The sequence below is a fragment of the Lycium barbarum genome, chromosome 1 (genome assembly GCF_019175385.1).
Source record: "Lycium barbarum isolate Lr01 chromosome 1, ASM1917538v2, whole genome shotgun sequence".
NCBI lineage: Eukaryota > Viridiplantae > Streptophyta > Magnoliopsida > Solanales > Solanaceae > Lycium > Lycium barbarum.
The window spans coordinates 157,739,738-157,745,538 of record NC_083337.1 but is presented as its reverse complement, the minus strand read 5'-3'; the positions used below and the strand labels follow the sequence as shown (position 1 = coordinate 157,745,538).

The 5,801-nt window shown below is 32.1% G+C and overlaps 1 long non-coding RNA gene across 6 annotated transcripts; it reads right to left on the bottom strand.

Moving 5' to 3' along the window:
- Positions 1–549: 549 nt before the first annotated feature.
- Positions 550–5,560, bottom strand: LOC132600126 (uncharacterized). 6 transcript variants are annotated; one of them, XR_009567139.1, is made up of 5 exons: positions 4,982–5,336; positions 4,029–4,087; positions 3,599–3,764; positions 3,430–3,498; positions 550–3,048 (listed from the first exon to the last, which is right to left on the bottom strand). It is a non-coding gene; the product is annotated as an uncharacterized LOC132600126 (long non-coding RNA). The 6 variants fall into 6 exon arrangements; XR_009567135.1 differs by adding an exon at positions 5,387–5,560 and having other exon boundaries at positions 550–3,764; positions 4,982–5,063; XR_009567133.1 differs by having other exon boundaries at positions 550–1,357; positions 2,846–3,764.
- Positions 5,561–5,801: the final 241 nt, after the last annotated feature.

Genomic DNA, 5,801 nt, shown 5'->3' with positions numbered 1-5,801 from the left:
ACCCACGTTCCTAGATAGAAGACATGCAAACTCAATGTGGAGACCCACATTCCTAAATTTAAGCTCATTTGAAAAAGTATGAACTCCTCTTTTTCAACCTAATCTGCGGAGAAAAATAGTTACACAATGTTTCAAATTTGTTAACTCAATTAAGATATATTGTCTTTCCATTTAATTTTTTTTTATCTAATTTTAATATGCTTTAACGATAGCATGGGGAAAGTAATCAACTTTTAGTTCTCAAAAATTGTTCAAAACATCATCACATATTTTCTCTTCCACTCTCTTCCATAATTATTATAAAACTAGATGGCCCGTGCCCGTGCTATGCACGGGCATCTACTCGAACTTCTTGTGTCTTACTTTTACATCTTCAACATAACCATAAAGGTTCAACATTAAAAATATAATTTCATATTTGTTTTAATAAGTAAGGATTATTATTTAAAAAGGAAGCAATATTATCCACCTGATAGAACATTCACAATATCGACACTCCATTCTATATACATATATTGAGGAACAAAATTGTACATGATATCAAAAAGATTATGAAATATGCACTCCCAACAATGTAAAGCTTGCTTAATACATTCTTCAGCTTGTTCTTGTTTCATGACAAAACCTATTTGCATATTGGAAAAAAGAAGGTGCATCCTTTTCTAGAGTCGATCACTCCACAAACCTTTGTTGTGATGGGCCTTCTTTTATAGTAGTAGTATTCGATACAAGTGTTAGAACCTACAATTATAGAACTTGGGCAACACTAAATAAAATTATTGAAGTTGGAGTAACAGGTATGAGTGTGGATCTGGAGGCCACAAAGATAAGCTCACTACAGGCATGTACAGTTAAAATAAGTTCCAAGGTAAAACAAGAAGATGAGAAAAGGGGATATGTCTAGCGATTCTGAAGCAGCTGACAACCCATTGGTCATGCTTTAAGCTATTGAGGACCGAAAGACGGTCATTGGTTTCAGACGGCTTACTTCCCATAGATGATAGCTGGCTTAACACATTGAGATTCATAATATTGGAACCATCCATTAGCAGTGAAGGCAAAACACAAAGTTACTATACATATTTTTCCTATGCATAAATCAAACACAAAGTTATTAAACCATAATCTAGGTGTGCGCATTGTATGTATATATATGGACACATTGAGAACATGCATTGAATAAAGAAATGAATAGAAGTTTACCACTACTTAGGTTTGCAGATAACTAACTCCTTAGTACATAGTGGTACAATTACCTCCTTAGAGACTACGGATAAGCCCTAGGAACAATTCTGATACTCTGCTAATAATTTTCAGTCATGGCTCCTCCTTTGGTATAAAGTCTTTTACAGAGAGCCTATAACAAGATATAACCACTTATAGCGTACTCAACATTCAACAGGACTATAAATAAGCAAATTGCTATTTTCAAAATTAAATGCACATGGTTACTATATTTTCAATCTTCTATTTCTCAAAAAAAATATGGCATCCTTGAATTTGGCACGGGTAGAAAGCATAGTAATATAGTTCCATAAAGTGTCTTCAAGTTTGTTCAATTGTCCGGTATAATCAAGCAATCAAGAAAGTAAGCCACACAAAATGAAAAAAGTAAAATAATTATGAATGTGTGAAACTTAAAGCGAACAACACACAGAAAAGTCATTCTATCACTTATGTATTATGAACACTTTCGACTTAACTCTTCTCCACAAAGAAAACCTTTGCATTCATCCCATAACCAGCCTATTGCAATTTATTAGTGTCAATTGAAACATAGATTAACATACAACAACTTAGCAAGTAACTAAAGAAGCATCAGGACCAGCAATTTCACAAATTTGAGCACATCTATGAACCTAAGAGAACTTATATATTTGTGATTCTCCACTTATTCTTGTGATACACCAGTTCATGAATATGTCATCTTCAAAAAACAAATGTTAGGCTGGATAGTGTTGCACAATTTGAGACTTCCGGTTGTTATTCTGAATGAGAGATTTCATCAAACAGGTGCTATTTGTTGAATTAAGGTTTAAGTTCATGATGCATCTTGAGTACAATAACTTTGAAAGTACTGTCAAATTGTAGACATATCTAATAAGCTTGGATCATCAAAATGCTTTTAATTGATGAATCTGACAGAAATAGTTGAATCTATGATGAAAATAGATAAAAAAGAGAAGGAAAAATACTTCTCGTGGTAACGTGGATAAGCAAACGATCATACTTTCGGAGCCATAATCACATAGCTCAAGTCTTATTGATAACCATGTAATCTGAATATAAACATTAACTTAGAAGTCCGTAAAAAATAAGCACCACCAAAAAGATGCCATATGCAAAGTAGGATTATAAGCATAATTTAAATGAATTTTAACAAATAACATCTGTTTCAAATTGTTTTGAATGTTTCAGATAGTAACTTATTACTTCTACTTCAAATAGTTAAAGTACATGCAACTTATTCTTTGAATTATCCTTGTTATAATGCTCGAAAATAATTGGCTAAATTTTATAAATTTACTTTTAACTTATCCTTATTACTTTACCTCTTTTTCTTCAAAGTTCTGGAAGTAAAGAGCAAATACAAAATATATGTGAACCATGTTCAAGCTCCCAATCACAAAAGACAATATATAACTCAAGCAGAGTCAGACACACACATCTTGTTCATACTGGTACAACGATATAGAAGAATAAAGAAACAGTTACTCGCAGGAACTTCCCAACAGAATAATTAGATCAGATCTTAGTTAAAGGGTAGCTAATATTATATGGGTGATGCAGATCACAATTTTGAAGCCTAGGAGCGGCAAAAGGTTCAAGAGAAAAAGGATCTTACTCCATCATAAGGTTTGTCCGACTGTGTTCATATCAACATTCCTTTCTCCATTTGAGCCAAGTTACAAGTTGGCCTACAGCCCCCGAATCCTTGAGTTTCAATAGCCTTTATCTTTAACTGCAAATTTAGCAGTAACATCAAAGAATTCTACATCTTTCAAATCATATGCAAGTTGAAAGATCTCACAAAAGAAACTAAATCACCTGGAAGTAGGAGACATACGACAATTTATCAAGATTTTGTTGAAAGAATTAGTACTAAATTAAGAAGATATCACAAGGGAAATATCTACTGATTTCCGAAAAGCTACAGTTTTATCCAATTTTCTTGTCAACAGAAAGTTAGACAAATAAGCTGCAATAGAATCTCCGTAAATTGTCGGATATAATTTGTATTAAATGTAATAACTCAGGAATTGACTACCCTCGGCAAATTTCTCCAAATGGTGGAATGAATAGCTGGAATACCTTCAGATAGAACCATCTTTACTATGATAAAGATGGATATTTTAAAATTTATCTCATACTAATAATGTGGAGCATCAACCCCCAATTGGTATAAAATCCATAATGAAAGAACCTTACGAAAGGAATACTACTCATTGCTGTAATGCCAATGTAATTTCTCACTGAAAAGATCTCCACTTCTTTAAGCTGCAAAGCCGAGAAGAATTATAAAAGGACACTTCTCATCAATTAAAATCTCAATACAAGAAACAATAACAAAAATGATGGGAAGAGTATTTAACCTCACCAGCAAATCAATAATCATTACTAAGTGAAAAATTACGATTGAGAGCACATATCCGACTGGCAAAAGAAATAAGCTTCTTGTCAATGTTTTCAAACCAAATAAGCTTCTTGTCAATGTTTTCAAACCTCACATTGAGCGTGAATGTCGTTCTTTTGAGACTTAAAACCTGGAAAACAGAAATGTTATATCATACTACTGACAACTTACAACTAATAGAAACATAAAACAAGAAGGATTAATGCTTCATCCATCTTTTTTTTACTGTGAGAGATATGTTGTTCAAGCATTTCAAAAAGTTTCTATTTTAACGTCTACATTTTGTATTTTAAACATTTAATTTATTCCTAAAGTAGACACTCCATACAATATAACCTGAAATATAAAGCACAATTGTTTTTGTAATGTTAGAACAAAAAAGTAGAGAGAGTACCTTTTATAGTCAAAGCAGTTCCGTTTTTCCCCACCTTGAGCGACTTTCACTTCAAAAGCCTGTGAAATCAAAATTGTGTGACCAACTGACCATTGTATTCCAACTAATGGATCACAAATGTTCGCAATGTCATGTACTGAGAAATTAAATTCACAGAATATGAGTAGTGAAAAGATGTAAACAAGTAGACCCAAATTCAAAGAGCAATTCGGTTGCAAAACTGTCATGGCCCGATGAAACTAAATAATTAGAAAAGGATTATAATCATGTAGCAGCAGGAAAAAAGCTTTCACCTTTTTCAGTAAAATAGTATTTCACCCAAATAATTGTTTTAAGCAAATTTTCTAGGAATAATACCATCAGGGACACACTTTTTAAGAAATCAACTCATATTCATCTCTAAAAGAAAAATCTGATTAATCTTTCCTGAAAAAATTCAGCTCAAAATAGTTACAAAAAAATGTACTCGTATAACTTAACCGAAATCTCAAGAATACTGTCTCGATTTAAATAAAATTGGTTGATTGTAAGAATATAAAACATGCCTGAGTAGATCAGACAAAATTTTCTATATGCATGCAGAAATTCAACAAAGAACTACCCAAAAGCTTAAGATGTGAAAACAGAGGAAACTTCAAGGAAGATTATATTAGATGATTAAATCATGTAATTTTACAACTAAAGGTACCAATTCAAAAACAAAACTTCTAACAAGAAAATGTTGTCTCGATTTCAATTTATGTAAACCTATTTCCTTTCTGGTCTGTGCCAAAATAAATGACATCTTTTCTAATTTGGAAACAAATTCACTTTATGAAGTGATTTACAGCCACGTAAATATTCAAGACTTATTTTGAACCACAAGTTTCAAAAGTCTTCACTCTTTATTAAATGTCATGCCCAGTCAAATGTGTTCACATAAATTGAAACGGAGGGAGTAATTGTTAATTTACTTGAGGCATATCATCAAACACCCTGGGTACAACACTATGTGTACTCTTGCATAGTTGTTCTATTCACATGCATGTGCAGAATCTGAAAAGAGAACATGAAGAAAGACTACCAGAAGTGAGTACAGAAATCTGTTCAGAATTCGATGAAGAGAGCATAAAAATTAATAATAGTTGTTGACACAAATTATCTGAACCAACAGTCAACATCTCAGGAATATTTCTTAATTCGGTCCTTTTGGTTTGTTCATGTATGTAAGTAATTAGAAATAATCTCCACCTTCGAAAGACCCAAAACATTAAAGATTAAAAAATAAATCAGAAAACCATAAGCAAGGGAAATAAGAAGCACAAAAAACTCAACAAAAAGAGAGATGAAGAAACCACAAGAAAAGATGGGGCATATACTTAAATCCGAAGAGAAAGTTGTGAAATCCCAAAGCAGGAGTGCATACATGTTCTTTTAGAAATACAGTAAAGTCAAAGACAAATGACAAGCAAGCGAGACGTCCCACAAATAACCAAGTTAGAAACACGTGTCATTGAAAAGCCAAATAAAGACATCACAATGAATTTTGAGCCAAATGACTGTTTTACCCTTCGTCGTCCAAGGAACTTTCACTTATTAATAGTAGAAAAGAAATGTACCTTAGATAAATGTTAAAAAAGATCTAACAAATAGTTTTAAAGATACAAAGAAATTGCTTTACAGTTAACGTCAATTTATTTGTATCTCAATTCAGATATTTTTATCTTTCAATTTTTTTTTTTGAATTTCCTGAAAACTTGAACTTGGAGTTAATCCGTTCATTGCCATTTTTTT